The following is an 18,671-nucleotide window of genomic DNA, read 5'->3' on the forward strand; positions in this document are numbered from 1 at the left end:
CACACAATGTACCACAAGCTTTTAAAGCTTCATAAACGAACCGCTCCTCTTGCCGATTCGTGATCAATCATGTATGTGTCAATAAATGCCAGCGTGCAATGCAACTCAAGATTTTAAAGCTTTTCAAACGAATCGCGCCTCCCGCTGATTCATAAATATCCACGTGTATGTCAATAAACACTGGCGCGCAATGTAACATGAGTTTCAAAACTATAAACGAATTGCGCTTCTTGCCGATTCATAAACATCCATGTACACACTTTAACAAAAATACTCGAGTGCACTTTTTATGACTATGACCTTAAAACAAATTGTTAACATAAATAAACGATCAGATCGTAGAATGAGATAATTCTAGATAAAATAAATGGTATTGGGAATAAACCCAACTACCGTCTTACCACCCAGGAACAAGATGCATCAATGAAGATTTCAAAGCAGAACTGGGAGATCAAAAAGGCCACTGGAACTGAAGTTCTGGAAATAGCTGCTCTTCTGCACTGGAACCTCTGAATAGTGAGCACTGGGAGTTGGGCTGACTCTCCTTATATAGAGTCTTGGACCAGCCCAGAACCACGCCCAGGCATGTTGCAGGGAAAGTCTCTGGAAGGCCCTGGAAAGAGGCCACACCCTAACCCACTCTGAAAACCTGTAGCAATACCTTGCAAAGAAACAGTATTTGTAAACATATTAAGAATAAGTGTTTAGGACTGAACTCTGCAATGCAAAAGGGTAAAATCCAACATATCAGCACAATGCATGAATCATGTTATTTTGAAAGTGATGTTTTTTTGAATTTTTTTATGCCAATAGAGCGCGTACTGTTCTGGTGTTGACATTGGGTTTCGTGACTTCAGAATTATATATCTTTATCTATCTATCTATCCATCTATATATATCTATATATATATATATATATATATATATATATATATATATATATATATATACACACACACCCATGCACTTAAAAAACACAAAGGTTACAGGGACGTTATAGTTAGGCTCACATTTTAAACTTACCAAACAATAGAAATTCCCCTGTTATAGTTAGAGTTATCTAAAGCAAGCAACTAAAACTAGTGCCCTACGATAACTATAACTCGCAACCCCGCCATGCACAGTTTTTTTATTAATAATTTTATGACAAGTGTTACAGTGATGTTATCAATGATCATCAAAAAGATGTCATGATTGCTACAATATCTGGGGTAATCAACAGTGATTGGTGAGTTTGCGAGTTACAGTTACCGTAGGGCACGAGTTATAGTTACTTTAGATAACTCCAAAAGGGGAACTTCTATGGGTTGATACATTTAAAATGTGAACCTGTGGCCAGACTCTGTGGCCAACCCCCTTAACCACCCAACCCCAAGCTGCACATGGCCCATAGGCCGTGCGCGGCGGGAGTTGGCCACGGCCTATCTCTCTGGTTGTGAGAATAGATGTAAGAGGGTATGAGAAGCAAGAGTGGGTGTGAGAGTGTCTGTCTGGATGGGAGAGTGCGTACATCATTGTCTTAGTGGGTGCGTTAGTTTCTGTGTTGGTCTGTGTTGGAAAGTGGATTATTGGTAAGAGCAGGTAAGTACCTACACTTAGCAATAAGCCACTAACCTCCAATAGGTCAAGTTAGGGCTCGATAAATTAATCCCAGCTCAACTCTTGGTAGCTTGGCAATGAGCGACAAGGCTTAACTGAGGAGACAGGTGTGTAAAGCATTTAAACATCACAAAAGAGTAAATAAGTAAAACACAAAACACAATAAAAATCCAACTCCAATGTATAAACAAAGATTATATTTTTATCTTTAAAATGACACTAAAACTATTAAAATCCGATAAGGGGAATCGGAGAAATGAATTTCTAAGGCATAAATACATAGAAACTAAAAGCGACAATCTGGACAACTTGTCACACTCGACCAGGGCAAAGTAAAAATTTGAGGCTGACCACAATGGAGTGCTGCTCGGCTACAGCAAGCTGGAGGCCTAGGTTAAAAGTTTACCTTCACACAGTGCAGCACCATTTTTCTTGCACCCCTTAGCGCCCCCATAATGTCACCATGTGTGTGCCATTTTAAAAATACAGCGCACCATGGCAGTAGTTAGGGGACTAACATCATAATTTTTGATGCGGGTCCAGAGCGTTGCAGGATTAGCTTAAAAATTGAGGTTCATTGTAATCAATGGTGTGCCTTCCTTTAACGCCTGCTCTGAGTAGGCATTAAAAGTGCCAAAAAAATGACGCAAAGAAATCTCTTAGCTTTCCTTGCATCATTTCTTCAGCCCCCTAGTGGGGGAATGAATCCTTTGTATACATTATGCCTGGCACAGGCATAATGTAGTGCAAAGGGTTACAGTGTGATGCAATGCATGCATTGCACCACTTTGTAAATATAGCGCAAGGGATTTTGGCCTTATTGGGCCACATTAGTGTAAAAAAAAATATACTAATGTGGCACAAGGAGGGGCTAGTGGCCCTGGAGCCCTCTTCAGATACACATCGCAGGAGACCTCGGTGAAAAATTCTACCTTTGGACTGAGGCGATTTTCCGTGATTGAAATCTTCGTCTGGGCCGAACTTCAAATTGGATCCAACGCCCCTGGAGCCCTCCTTGGATACACTGAGCCGGATGCCCCGGTCAACTTTTTACATTCTGACTTTATCACTTTTTTGGAGCTTTTTCTCTTCAACGCTGAACTTAGAGCTGATGTTGTAGGATTGCCTTTGTAGGAACCCCCAGCTCAAGAGCTTTTCAGCTGAAAAAACCTGCAAGTCAGGCCAGGTCGACGTAAGCCAGCTTGACTCATGATGTCGGGTCGGTCTCTTTCTGGAGCTTTTTTCCAAAGTTCTCCAATCTTCTCCAAACTTCTGGATCTTCTTTCAGAAGGTTTTTGAAGGCCCTTAAGGAGTCCACAACTCATCCCAAGGTTCCGGATGTTCTGAGTTGCTTCTTGAGGGTTAGGACTCCAATCCCCAAAATGCACCTGGTTCAAATCCAAAAATGACCACTGGGCAGAGGTCAGCTGGTCAGTTTCTTCAGGCTTTGATGCAGGGGACTCTGTTTAGATATTGTCTACCTGTAGCAAACAGGGAGTCCCTTCGTGAAGCAGTTGAAGCCAAGCAAAGTCATTTTTATGGTGAAGCCCAAGTGTTCAGCTGTACCAATCCTTCATAGTGCAGTGTCCAGGTGCAGGTCAGAGGTCCAGCAGGGAAGTACTTATTCTTCTTGTCTTGCTCTGGTAAGCATCTGAGGTGTGGGTGCAGCTCTGCCATATTTATCCTTGCCCCAGGGGTGGAAAACGGGGGGGGGGGGGCAACTGTCCAGTCACAGGTAGGCCACCACGCTATTGGATGACCACTTCCTGGGAAGTGTGGCAAAAATCAATCCTAGAGAGCAAAATTCCAAAAATCCAAAATGGCTGAGGTCCAACCTGTGGTGTGGCTAAAATTCCTTAACACACCCCTTTCATGCCCTCTCCTAATCTAATCAAGTGGCCACCTGGTTGTCTGGGTTTGCAGGAAATGGGGGAGGTCCTGAGATGTTCCAAATGTCCTTCCCTCCTTTGAAGACCAGTTTGGCTGCTCTCCCCCATCTTGTTTCACCAGCTGCTGAGGCAAATCTCCTCCCCCAGCCACTTAATTTGTCCTCAGCCCAGACCAATTAACACCTCATCAAGGCAGCCTGGCCAGACATCAGAGATGGGCACTGCAGAGCTGAAGTTGGCAACATTTAGGTAGAGTTCTAAAACTCTTTCTCTGAACTAGTTATGTTAAATTCAACAATGGCAAGTTGTTGGATTTATTTCAACAATAAGGTTAATACCAAACTTGACATATCCAGCTCCTTTTGAGACTTTATAAAAAACAAAGGCCCTCATTACAACCCTGGCGGTCGGTGATAAAGGCGGTAAATTTTTTAAATTATGACCATGGCGGAAACCGCCAACACAGAGAACCACTTTAACACTCCGACCGCCACAGCGGTAGCAGCAAGCACTGTGGGATAACCGCCAACAGCCAGGCGGAAGACAATGTACTGCCAACAATATTACAACAGGCCAATCCGCCAGCTTTTCCGGGGCGGTACCAACGCCATCAAAAGCACGGCGGAAATAGTACACTGAAGGGAAACGACTCACCTCTTGACACTCAAGGAAGAACCACGACGCCATGGAGCCCGAGCTGCACATTTTTCCACTGCTGGTGTACCTCCTCATATACCAGGAACACGAACGCCAGCGAAGACGATCACGGTGAGTACTGTGCCTAATACACAAGGGAGGGGGGCAGAAAAAGAGAGTGACACATACACGCAACACGCAACACCCCCACCCCCAATACCATACACACAAACAGATGCAACAACAATACATATACACTCCATAACCCTCCGGAATAGCACAAGGACAAAAGGAATGGATTAAAATGAGTGTAATAGTACAGTTTTAGATAAATATGTCCTCAAAGCAATAAACAGTATGTACAATATATACAAAAGAAGGGACAATGCCCACTCCAAAATATCTGTGGCCCACGGGACCATAACACCAAGGCCAAAGCCACACTTGACTCCTGCCTCAATACAGAGAGAACACTGTAGGGGCATCAGGTCGAAAACACACAGGCACCTCAGGGGGACGGGGAATGGGGGCACCTCAGCCGGAAGATGATACAACACCACTGCTCCTGGAGGGGGCTACAGGCCACTGCCTGGTCCTGGGGAGTGCAAAGCCCCAGTCTCTCTAGTGGGTGGTTTGCCCACTGTTTGGTCCTGGGGAGTGCAAAGCCACAGTCTCTCTAGTGGGTGGGTGCCCACTGCTTGGTCCTGGGGAGTGCAAGGCCACAGTCTCTCAAGTGGATGCCTTCTTCCACTGGTTCTGGAGGGGGCTTTGTGCCCAGTGTGCTTCATCCTGCCAAGGATGGGGTGAGTGGATTCCTTCTTCCACTGGTTCTTGAGGGGGCTTTGTGCCCAGTGTGCTTTATCCTGCCAAGGAGGGGGTGAGTGGATGCCTTCTTCCACTGGATCTGGAGGGGGCTTTGTGCCCTGTGTGCTTCATCCTGGATGGTGCAAGGTCATAGTCTCTCACCTGGGTGTCACACCTACAGGTGTTGCAGGGGCCAGGACGCACTGCAGTCCACGTAGTCACAACTACGCACTGCTCGACGGTGGTGACGGCTGCTCAGTGGATGGAAGTTGCGGTGCAGGTGGCGGTGCTGTCAGTGGTGGGGGAAGGCTCCAGCTCTTCCCCTGCAGCCTCGGACGGCTTGCCACTGGGGCTGCTGCTGCTGGCAGTGGTGCTGGCCACGGTGCAGGTGGCGGTGCTGGCCACGGTGGGGGGAGGCTCCACCCATTCCCCTGCAGCCTCAGACGGTTGTCCAATGGGGCTGCTTCTGCTGGCAGTGGTGCTAGTCACGATGCAGGTGGGGGTGGTGGGGGGATGCTCCAGCCCTTCCCCTGCAGCCTCGGACGGCTGAAGTGCCATTGCTGGTGTTGTGTGCCCCTTCCTGCCCTTGGCAAATGGTGGCCTTACTGGTTGGTGGTGCCTCCTTCCCCTTGTTGGCTGGTGTCTCCTTCTTGCCCTTGCTAGGTGGTGGCCTCTTCTTGCCCTTGGCAGGCAGTGCAGGCACACTGTCTGTGCTGACGGGTGCCTCCTTGGAGCCTCTCACACCCGCAGTAGCTGCAAAAACCACAGTGGCCGTGGACTGGGTGGCTGAGATGCTCGGCTGGGTTCTGGCCACCCTAGCCCGAAGTGAAGGACGGGGGGGAGGGGTATGGAATAGGTCAAGGGTTGCAAAGAAAAGCTTCTTAGGGACACTGGGGCAGGAAGAGGGTGGGGGTTTGCAAGTGGAGGAAGAGGGAGTAGTTGTAGGAGGTGTCTGTCTGCTGTGTTTGGGTGCAGGTGCATGGGCTGGATGCTGTTGTGAGGTGGATGGCTGTTGGGTGTCTGAGTGCTTGCGTTTGTGTACTTTGGGAGGAGGGGTCACAGACACAGTGGACGAGAACACAGGAGACGTGTGCATGAATGTGGGGGTGGTGACTGCCAGTGAGGGCGTGTAGTGATAGGTATGCTGGCGATGGAGGTAGTGGATGAGGATTTAGTGCATGCAGGTGTGAGTGGAGACACTACTGGGAGGGAGGTGGATGACGAGGAGGAGCGGGACATAGTGGAGGCAGTGGATGTTGGTGTGCCTGCATCTGGATGGTTCTTGTGTGAGTGCCTGTGGGATGAAGTGTGGTGCATGTGTTTGCCTGAGCCACTTCTGTGTGTTGATTTGGGTGAATGCAGGTCTGAAGGTATTCTTGGGATACGCTGTGGTTGAGGGGATTGGGACTGGGTAGGGGAAGTTGGAGGGGGGAGGATAGAGCCAGGGACAATGGCTGCCATCAGTGAGTTGGCCAGAGCCTGGAATGCTCTCTGTTGAGCCGACACGCCAGAGTGAATGCCCCCCAGGTATGTATTTGTTTGTTGCAAATGCCCTGCTAGACCCTCGATGGCATTTAGTATGATTGACTGCCCAACAGAGAGGGATCTCAGGAGGTCAATAACCTCCTCACTGAGGGCAACAGGGCTGACTGGGGCAGGGCCTGAGGTGCCTGGGGCGAAGGAGATGCCCTCCCTCCTGGGTGAACAGGCACGGGAAACACGCTGAGGGGCTGCTGGGAGGGCAGAACGGGTATGGGTGTGGCAGCTGTACCTGTTGTTGGGTGAGGGCATAGAGGTGTCCGCCACTGCCAGGGAGCTTCCATCGGAGGAGGAGTCGCTGTTGGTACTGTCCCCTCCTGTCTCCGTCGTGGTTCTTCTCATCGCCCTCAGTCCCACTGGTGCCCTCACCGTCGGTGGATTCAGCCTCCAGGCCCTTGTGGGATGCAGCTCCCTCCGTCGCTAGTGCCTCTGCTCCTCCGCCAGATGATGCTGATGCACACAATGACAGGGCGACAAAACAAAAAGGGGGAATAAGAGACAGAGGATACACTTGATCAATGCTAGCAACAACACTACCGTTGGCATACACAACTCACAGGGGCCAGCCCTATGCACTAGGCCATGCACTACCAGTTACAATGCTAGTCACCAGGCCATGGGGTACAGTGCCTAACGCCATGAGCTGCACACCTGAAACCCACATGACCCTGCCCAGTAGTAGATGCCCACTAACATTATTGGAGTTGGAGTGCATCTGAGCTTCCTCATCATGGAACCTACCCTGTCATGTTCGCCCTGGCCTAGGGGCACCCACAGCCCACACCCCCCACCCAGGTAACACCTTAACACGCGCAAAGTAATGAATCGGAATCTGTACTCACCCCCTTGTGGCTGCTGTGATGCCTTCAAGCGCCCATTTAACTCCGGATAGGCCACCGCCGGGATGTGGAACATCAGGGGGGTCAGGATGGGCACCCCTTCCTCATTGGGAGGCCAGCCCCAGCTGGGCCTCCGCCGTCTTCCTTGCCCAGCGGTGCAGGTCCTCCCACCGTTTGCAGCAGTGGGTGCTCCCTCTGTCAAAGACCCGCAAGGTCCACACCTCCTTGGCGATGGCACGCCAAATACCCTTTTTCTGATGGGCGCTGACCTGCAGAAAAAAATACAGCAGAAAAGGTATTATTCACACCTTCCGGACTGTCATACTCATGGCCCAACATATCCTTCCCATCCCCTTATGCGCATACATTGACCACCATACATGCAGCACTCTTCCCAGGACCCTCAGCCCCCCCCATGAGGCTTACACACACAGCACTCCATACATTCATGCCCCACACATCATGCTCACAGTGTACTCACCTATTGGTCTGGAGGACCATAAAGTAAATGCTACTGGGGTAGGACCCCATCCACCAGTCTCTCCAACTCCTTCGAAGTGAAGACAGGGGCCCTTTCCCCAGACACTCGAGCCATGGTCGCTTCTAGACACAGGTCAGAGCAGCCCTTGCAGTGTAGGTCCTCTCCTGTTGAAGGTCAGGTAGCAAGTGCATGAACAGATAGAAAATGGCGGTCAGGTCCACGGCGGTGCGTACCGTCACCGCCGGCGTACATCGCCATTGGCTCATGGAACCCGTAGGCCCCATTGATAACCAATGTGGTGTTGCAAGGTGGTCATTGACCGCCGCCCGCAATGGTGCACAACGCCCGAGGAATTACCTCATTTTCACTTGTCCTTCCTCACAGTGCAGTGAATCCTAGTTTATTTTGATGGGATAACGGTAGTTAGCTTAGCTTTTGGCTTGCAGACTCGTGCCCCCGTCACCTAGTGACTTTTAACCTACTTATCTAGCTCTGTCTTAGACCATTTATTTAATTAAATCTTCTAAGATGGCTGCCATGTTTATAGTTAGGCCTTTTTGTTTAGAGTCATGTTATCAGTGTCACCTTGCTAAGGCGTCAAATCATGCAACAAAGACAAACAAACTATAGGGCCCCCCCGATTAGAAAGTACTGTCCCAAGCATGCAGCGTTATCTATTGTTTTGGAACAACCTACATCAGGGGTCCAAGTAGATCTGTATAAATACATCACACTTTAGACAGATAATCAGAGGGATTCCGACCAGATACCATCGCTGCTATCGATGCTGCACGTCGCCTTGATGCTGACCCGGACTTCGTGTTCTGCCGAAGTCTGAGCTCGAGACCTCATTCAAGGTAACCAGGGTTGGGGGCTCCTTCCAGGGACATGGCATTGGCAGATTAGGTTTAACATACCCAGCTCTCCTCTAGGTAGGAGGTTAGGCCTATTATGACAAGGTACAGGGACATATGATACGCTTCATGTCTTCCTATACTAATACAAGATGGTGGGGGTCTTCACACTCATGACCCTCGTCTTTACAATTCTATCTCTTGTACTGTTCATTTTCTTGATCATTGCAGCCAATACGATTTACTGCATTATGTTGAATAAAAACTATTGAAACATTACTGCATCTTTGTTATTGCCTGTGTTTGGTTGATATATAATATATCTGTGAGAAAGGGGTAATCTCAGTTTAACCACGACATTCCCTGAGATGTCATACTTCTGAGTCCATGCGTAAAGGCTGCCACAAATCACCTTTAACTGTTTGGGTTGTTGGTGAGGTCCTGCTAGTGAGCCGGAAGGGTTGGGACTATAGTTGCGAATTGTTGTAGGTCAGGCATAGTCACCTACAAACATCAGTACTGTCATCCTTAAACCAGCAGTCTTGCCCAGGGCAAGAGTCCAAACTACAACAGGTCGGGAGGGTGCCATTTCAGGGGGGCACACCAGACATAGGCACATCAACTGACTTACAAGTTTACATACTGTTTCTGTAAAACAAAAATAGCATGTTAATCTGAGTATATGTATGAATATGACCTTCTGCTCACCGTTTTTCACCCTAGGGTTCAACCACTGAGGATGAATAGGAGATGGACACATACCCCCGTGTACAGACCCCTGGTGGACCTGGCGACAATGGAGGACAGGCTCATTATCCTAACCTACAGACTTGATAGGGCCACAATCCAAGAGCTGTGTGCCCATTTGGAACCAGACCTAATTTCAGCTATCCACCACCCCTCAGGTATCCCCCCTCTAGTGCACGTCCTGTCAGTGCTCCATTTCTTGGCAAGTGGTTCCTTCCAAGCGGCAGTGGCCATAGCATCAGGGATGTCACAGCCTATGTTTTCAAACATGGTGACCAGAGTATTGTCTGCCCTGATGAAACACATGTGCAGCTACATCCTATTCCTCCTGGTGGATAATTTGGCCACAGTGAAGGCTGACTTCTATGCAATGGGACATATCCCCAACATCATTGGTGCCATTGATGGTACTCATATTGCCTTTGTCCCACCCCGGAGAAATGAACAGGTGTTCAGAAATTGAAAGAGCTTTCACTCTCTGAATGTGCAGATGGTGTGTTTGGCGGACCAGTACATCCCCCATGTCAATGCAAAGTATCCTGGCTCTGGGTATGATGCCTTTATGTTGAAGAATAGCAGCATCCCATATGTGATGTCTCAACTCCAGAGGCACAGGGTGTGACTAATAGGTGAGCCCATGGTCCCCACCCAGTTGATGTAGGTATATGGGTGTGCGGTTGGCCCTAAGGGTGAGTGTGTGGCTAACAGGTATCCCTCAATATTTACATGTGACACTGGTTACCCCAACCTCTCATGGCTACTGACCCCTGTGAGGAATGCCAGGACAAGGGCAGAGGAACATTACAATGAGGCACATGGGCGAACAAGGAGGATCACTGAGCACACCTTTGGCCTCCTGAAGGTCAGATTCCAGTGCCTCCATCAGACAGCTGGAACCCTGTACTACTCACCCAAGAAGGTGTGCCAGATCATCGCTGCATGTTGCATGTTGCACAACCTGTCCTTGAGACGCCAGGTGCCTTTTCGGCAGGAGAATTAGCCTGGAGAAGGTCGTGTGGCAGCGGTGGACCCTGTGGACAGTGATGAAGAGGAGGCAGAGAAAGAGGATGTGGACAACAGAAATACTATCATTCAACAGCACTTCCAGTGACACACAGGTAAGACACTTACTTCACCCACCATTTTCGTTTTGTGTTGGATATTGTACATGGCAGCCTTATTTCCCTATTTCTATGGCCCCTTACTGTACCCTTTGGTATCTCTATTTTCAGAGACCTGTGCCCCACTCTGGCTCCTGGTGTGTTTACTGCTGCCCACTACAGGTCATACCTATGTAAATATAACTGTACATTGGAATTGCAATGTTTACAGCTTGTTATACTAATACATATTTCAATCAATTGACAGACTCCATACTTGTATTAGTTCCAAGGGTGTTTATTTCTGTGATTATAAGTGTAGGGGGTATTGCAATGGGCTCGGTTGATGGTGGAGAAATGTCCAGGATAGGGTCCAATCTATTGGTATCACAGATGCATTGTCCAAGGGGGCATAGGAAGTGGAGCAATGTCAGTTCAAGGTAGACAGGGTGACAGAGTGGGACACAAGGGTGACAATCAGGAGAGTTTTATTTCCTGGCGGAGGTCTTGGCAATGTTCTCTGGCTTCTGCCTGGATCGCAGAGACTTTTTGCGTGGTGGTTCCCCTTCTGCAGGGCATGGGGTGCTGGTGGCCTGTTGTTACTAGGGCGGGGCCTCCTGTCCACTAGTGTCGGCGGAGGTGGAGGGCTGTTCTTCTGTGTGGCTAGTGTCAGAGGCACGTTGGTGTGCCACTGTCTCCCTCATGGTGTTCGCCGTGTCTGCCAGCACCCCTGCAATGGTGACCAGGGTGGTGTGGATGTCTCTCAGGTCCTCCCTGATCCCCAGGTATTGTCCATCCTGCCGCCGCTGGGTCTCCTGCAGCTTGGCCAGTATCTGGCACATGGTCTCCTGGGAATGGTGGCATGCTCCCAGGATGTTGGTGAGTGACTTGTGGAGAGTCGGTTCCCTGGGCCTGTCCTCCCTCTGTCGCACAGCAGTCCTCCCAGCTTCCCTGTTGCCCTGTGCCTCTATCCCCTGAACTGTGTGCCCACTGCCACTGACCCCAGGTCCCTGATCGTCCTGTGTTTGTGGGGTTGCCTGGGGTCCTGGTAGTGGTGGACACACTGCTGATTGACGTATTCTGGGGACAGAGAGATTGGCCCGCTGGGTGGGTGCTGTGGTGGTATTTCCTGAGGGGGGAGGCTCTGTGGTGGTTTGGGACTGTGGCTGGGTCACTGATTGTCCAGAGGTCCCTGATGGACCAGGTTGGTCATCCTGATCCAGGCGTGCAGAGCTGCTGTCATCACTGTGGGCCTTTTCTGGGGGGGGTCTGGATGTTGCTGGCACCTCCTCTCCCCTGACGTTCTGTGGGGGTGCTGTGGGGATGTAAATGCAGTGTTATTGTTTCTGCGTGTGACATCTCGTGCATGGGTATGTTCCCCTCTATGGTTGTTATTAGCAAGGCAGCTTTGGCTTGTGTGAGTTGTGATTTGGTTGGCTAAGTGATTGTCACTAGTGTGCATGCTGTGGTGATGGGGGTCCATGCAGGTCTGTGATGGGGGTCCATGCATTGGTGTTGCATGCAGGACTTGTAATTGGGATGGGTGAGTTGTGATGTGGGGTATATGTGAGGTGGTGGAGTGATGGGGGTGAGGGTATGGGTGGGAGATTTTGATGGCATGCATGTAGTGGGGGTGGAAGTAGTAAAGATTTGACTTACCAGAGTCCAGTCCTCCTGCTACTCCTGCCAGGCCCTCAGGATGTATGATCGCCAAGACTTGCTCCTCCCATGTTGTTAGTTGTGGGGGTGCACTGCCAGTCCTCTGTACAGCTGCCTGGTGTCTTGCAACCACGGAACGTACCTTCCCTCGTAGGTCGTTCCACCTCTTCCTGATGTCATCCTTTGTTCTGGGGTGCTGTCCCACGGCGTTGACCCTGTCCACGACTCACCGCCATAGCTTCATCTTCCTAGCAATGGACATCTGCTGCCCCTGTGATCCGAATAGCTGTGGCTCTACCCGGATGATTTCCTCCACCATGACCCTTAGCTCCTCCTCTGAGAACCTGGGATGTCTTTGTGGTGCCATGGTTGTAGTGTGAGTAGTGTGTGTGAGGGTGTGTGGGGTGATGTGCTTGAGTTTTTGCTGTGAGGTGCATGAATGGTGTATGGGTGATGGTGTTATGTGGCTCTCATTCAGTGGGTGCTCCTGGCTTGTCTCTCTCTCAGTTGTCAAATTCGTTGGGTCAATAAGGGTTGTGGGTATTGTGGGTGGGTGTTTTATAGTGGTGTGGGTGTGTGGGTGTGGTGTGTGTATGTATGTCAGGTGTGTGTAGTTTGAATTGTCCAATGTGGTGTAGTTTTGTTAGTGTGTGTGTATTTTGAGAACAGTGTTCTGTACCGCCAATGGTTTACCCCAGTTGAATGTCCACCACGTTGATTCATGGGTCATGATGCTGTGGGCGTATTTCTGTTGGCATCACGGTGTGGGCTTTAGTACTGCCAGTTTATCACTGACCTTTGGGCTGGTGGACTTGTGTGTGTGTCTGTATAGTGGCGGAATTCTATGTGTGGGTCATAATACCCATAGCGGTCTACATCCGCGGTCGGGGTATGTTGGAGGCAGTAAGCATGGCAGTAAGCGGCACTTACAGCCAGTGTCATAATGAGGGCCAAAGTCTTGCCATGTTAGCCTATTGACCCCATTCACTACAAAGAAGAAGACTAATTTGGATATTTTTCTCTCACCAGGGCTTATAAAACATCTTTTATAAAGTTGCTGCTTATAGTTACACTGCACCCAACCCTGGGGGCACCTAGGGTACACCATAGGGGTGACATGTAAAAAGAAAAGTAGTTTAAGCAGTTTAAGACTTTGGAATTACTTATAATTCCAAAGTTAAAGTCAAAGGTAACTTTAAAAGCAGCCAGCAAGCCGGGTTTGCTTTAAAATTACACTGGGCACATCAGCAAGGCACCAATGGGTTTACTACCTATGCTGGGGTCCCTAAACCTACATGCTCTACCATATACTAGGGACTTATAGATAGGTTGATACAACCAAATATAATACGCCTAATTTGCATATTCATTTTACACAGAGCACAGGCCCTGGGACTGGTTAGCAGTACCTAGGGCACCATCAGAGTCAGGAAAACACCAGCAAAAAGTGAAAAATTGGGGCAAATAGGTAGGGGGTTTCTGAAATCAGCCCCATTTTCCCACAGTCTGTGAGTGGAAGCGTGAGGGTTTCAGTGGGGCTATGACTGGGTGCATGAGGGTGTGAGTTGGTATGTAAGTGAGTGTATGTGTCTGAGTGGGTCTGTGAGTGGGTGCTTAAGGGTCTGAGTGAGGCTGTTAGTGGGTGCATGAGGGTCTGATTGGATCTGTGATTATGTGCATGAGTGTGAGTAGGTCTGTGAGTGGGTGCATGAGTGTGAGTGAGTCTGTGAGTGGATGTGTAAGGATCTGAGTGTGAGAGTGAGTGGGTGAAAGAGATTGAAAAAAGAAAATGAGAGAGAGAGAGTGAGAGGGAGAGTGATAGATAACTTTTTAGACTTTGATTGTTGATATATTCAGAATGAGAAATTTCAGGACACATTGAAAAGAAAAATGTATTTATCAACTAAAAATAGTGAGGTCACCTTTCAGTATGAACCTTAACCTTTTATAGTTTAAAATAAATTAACAAAGGAAAAGGACCATATACACACCTAGACTAGAACCCTCAACTTTCAGGGTAAGAGTATGTGAACTTAACTATTGTGTCACAGGTGACTACTCATTGTAGTTATTGCATCAAGAGACCATTGCAATGACTATCTCTCGCTCTTCCATCCCATTATGAGATGAAAGCGAAAGAGGAAGTGAAAGGGCCATGGGGGATCCTCAATGTCCCCCCGGTCCTAGCTGGCTCACCACATCCTGTGGGAGCCTGCATGATGGACCCACATGGTAGGCAGCAGATGCCGTACCAAACCACAGCGGTCAGCAGTCACCAAAGTAATACACAACTGCACATTGGATGAATTTGAAAACAATACAGCTGACACAAATTGCCACACTGGACAAACCTGCAAAGGACACTATACAACACACCCCTTCACAGACCAGAATCCTTTGCATTCACACAGCAACACACAAAAGTCAGAGCGAATGTTTTACACACAGTACAGATACTAGGTAACACTTGTTTTTACCATCCCATTCAACACCCTGCACACACTTTTGTCCAGTTACACTGTTTTACACTTCTGCTCTTTAGTAAGTCACTGTTGCCAATTTTTGTTCCACCATGGCCTGTTTTACAAATCATCATTTTTTAGAAGATAAGTTAAGAGTCATGGTGGATGAAATCATTAGAGTAGAGCCACAATTGTTTGGAACACAAGTCCAGCATATTCCTCTCAGTAGGAAAATGGAAATGTGGGCCATGATCGTTGATTGAGTCAATGCTGAAGGCACTACCCTGTGCACAAGGGAGGACATTAGGAAGACGTAGAATGACCTCAAGGGCAAGGTCCATTCCCTGGTTTCCAGGTACCAGCTGACGGCCAAGAGGACTTGCGGTGGCCCTCCTAGGGCCCCATTACATCTCTTTCCCTGAGAGGAGAAGGTCTTGGCCATCCTGCATCCTGAGAGCTTGACAGGAATACCTGGGGGAGTGGGGTCTGGTAAGTCACAACACAAAAACATGTCACCAAAACGCAATGTCATGCATGCCTACAGCTCACCTTTTGCCACTTTTACTGTGACTCCACTCACCAGCCCTGTGTCCACCAGTCTAAAGACTTCAATTTGGCAACTCACATTTGAAATGTAGTCACTTGGGGAGATGACATCTGTATAGTTTGTGTAGTACAGGGTCTGATATGACTCCATCTCCCAGCGGGCACTGTTCTATATCTCCAAACACCAGACCAGTGGTTCCTTCTCCAAATACCCCTGTTTGGTACCTAGCAATTTAAGGGTACATACCTGGGGAGATGAGATTTGTAAAGTACGTGTAATAGAGGCACCAACATTACCACAACTCCCTGCAGGCAATAGTCCTGTAACTACAAACTCTAGGACAGTGGTCACATGCTGCAATACATATGTTAGTTAACTGTCAATTGGCACCTGTAAATTATCTCCCGGAGTTTGGGTTGCGTGACACTGCTGGAAAGAGTCGGGGCTCCAAGCTGTCATCTGATTACTAATTCTAAGATTTCTCCTGTGAGAGTGAAAAGGAGTGAGATAGGAAGGAAGGGTACAAAAAGAAAATCAATAAACAGCAACTTTGAAGGGACTACATATCCCAGACTGCTTTGAGGCCCCAGGAGGTGGCCATTTTCTACAGCACCTGCACCCACTTGAACAGACCAATGAGCGCTATTAAGCTTGTGGGGGCCCTTCGAAGCGCGGGACGAGCTAGCAACTTTGAAGGGACTACATATCTCAAACTGCTTTGAGGCCCCAGGAGGCAACCATTTTCTACAGCACCTGCACCTACTTGACCAGAACAACGAGCACTATAAAGCGCGTTGGGGCACTTCACAGTGCGGAACGTGCCTGGGCCGCGCCTGAGACCAACAGAGGCTGGGCTGGGCCCATACTCTTTAGCATTCAACTTTTTGATGCATATTTTGGGGTTCTTATTGTCGTAGGCATTTTTAGATCTTGGTAGCCTTTTCCCTAGTGACCTGTGGCATAATGGGGAAAAGGAAGGTGACCAAAAGTTGCACGTCCACTTCACAACATCATTCTAGGTCCTCCATTGATAACTTTTTGGTATGCGCAGTGGATTTGGTTTCAAATTATATTAATTTGGCAGAACACTACCTTTCTTTAGTGGCAGAGGATATTGAATCTAAGCTCCCTAGCAAGCCCTGCCGCCATATGCAACATTGGTTCTGCAAAAAATACGCCGCATGATACTCCACCCCCGGTCCCTGTTACTCAAACTCCTTGCGTGGACCTGGAAGGGGTGGTTTTGGATAACATAGCTGGGGATGTAAATGGGAGTACTGTTGATTGTTCCGGTGTGCCAGATGTTCTGTGTGGCTCCTTTGACTCCAGCCCATTATCAAACAGGCAAAGGAGGATTGCTAAATCAAAAATTAAATGTGCCCCAAAGTCACAGCCCTTGACTCAAGATACTCTCATTAGTTCTGTGCCTTCACACCCCCCAACTGTTGACCCTTGGGCCTCGCTGAAGATTTGGTCCAATGATTTATTGGACTATAAGCTGCAACTTATCCATACTCGATTAGCAACACTAGAATCTAGTTTGGGTAAGTTAGTCTCAATTTTGGTGAAGGACCCCCTGAAAGCACGGTCAGTAGCATCTCAGTCAGGGGCCCTCGATTGCCCCTTCGTTAGGGGGATGGTTTTGAGACCTAATCACCTTCCTAGAGTAGCCACACAAATCTTTACAGGCTTACAGAATAGGGGTAGAGAAGGTGCTCAATTGACCAGCTGGCCACTCTTCCTGTAAATTCACACACACAATCCTCAAATTGCAAATAGTACTCCATCCCTTGGTAGCCAGCATGAACAACAGCAGGCTGTCCAACCCCTACCCCAGTACCCGGTTATAAATCTGCCACCAGCCTCTGCCCATATGTGGTCATTCTGGGGAATTTCCCTAAGCTTCAAGGCCCCATAAAGGACTCTACCTCAGCCCTTAAATACAAATGTATGCTGTAAGTAGGACCTTTTTAAAGAGATCCTGTTCGTCTTTCGTTGGGTGGTATAGGCTCAGTGAGGAGACAATCACTTGGAGACCTCCTGATTGTCAACTTCCGAGATCCGAATGTTGCCAGGGAAATTTTAGTGCTTGCTGATGCCAGTACGGTGAGGCTGAAACAGATTAGAATCCTACCGTTGGGTTATTTTATAAACTTCTAGCCCCACAAGAGATGCTCAGAACACTGAGAACACCCAGACCTTCCATCAAGCCCCTATATGGGGCTCAGGGAGCCACTCCCTGCCAAGCCACCTTTAACTTATTAATCACTACTCAGTTTTAAGTGAACTGGAAGAGGTGGAATGACTACCACTGGAAGCCCAAATTGAGCCTAGTAGGACCACTGGGGAGGGGAATTCAGGGGAGAAGGGACATATTGCAGATTGTATCTGAAGTCACTCCACCTGTAAATGTTCCAGGGGAACTGGCTGCTTTGCTTTGCCATCCAAGAGGTGTCCATCAACTGATAAAACTCAACACTGGAAACTCATTAGTTGGAATGTGGCCAGTTTGGCTTCAAAGTTAGAGGTCGAGGGTTGGCGGCTATTTATATCAAATTTTGATATTATCTTTATGCAGGAAACCTGGGCTGTTTCAGAATTGGTTATTGTTGGATACACTAGCTTTAGTAAGTTTGCCACCCCCTCACCTTCAGGTCACACTAAAGGGGGCATGGTGGCCTGGTTTAAGGTCATTCCTGGTTACAAGGTCTTACCAATAACAATGGACTCAGATGGAATTCAAGCATTTGAAGTTCATTGGGGTGGCAAGTTAAGAATTTGTCTGGTGAATTACTACAACAATAACTGCATCTACTAACAACTCTTCCTTTCTTGACCTCTAGCTAGCTATCAGTTGTTTGGCTGATAGGGCTCACACGAGTGGCAAGCCCTTTAATGTACTTTTGGCAGGGGATTTTAATGCCAAAATGAGAGATATATCCACTGTAGTGGATTCTACCTTCGATCCTGCTAGTAGGGAAGTGGATCAAATGGGGCTGAACCCGAAGGAATGGCACCTATATGCCCTCCTTCTGGCGCACGACTTGGTTACCCCAAAATCCTGCCCAGATTTTGCGGTGGCACCAACTTTTATTTGCCGGGGCTGCAGCTCCACAATTGACTACATATTTGTTTCCCAGAATCTCTTACCCCTGACCAATGGGCTTGAAGTGATTCCCTTAATTTTCAGTGACCATAACCCCTTGGCAAACCACTTAAAGTACCCTCCCAGACTAAACCGAGAGAACTTAGTCCCAGAATAAAACTAGGGACAAAGGACAATGGTAGGAGGGTAGTTTGGCGCTCGACAAATCTGGTGTTTATTATGGACCAGTTGCAAACCTCCCCCGATCACTGCAAACATTAAGTCAAATAAACAGTGGGGACCCTGCCATTTGCTTAGTAGGTTTCGCTGAGCTCACATCTTATGTTAGGGAACTCATGAGTAGAGCAATTAAAAATGTCCCTTTGACTGGCTGGCCGTGGTTTGATAGATCATGTACAGTAGTCAAGGC

This window comes from Pleurodeles waltl, chromosome 8 (genome assembly GCF_031143425.1).
Source record: "Pleurodeles waltl isolate 20211129_DDA chromosome 8, aPleWal1.hap1.20221129, whole genome shotgun sequence".
Taxonomy (NCBI): Eukaryota; Metazoa; Chordata; class Amphibia; order Caudata; family Salamandridae; genus Pleurodeles; species Pleurodeles waltl.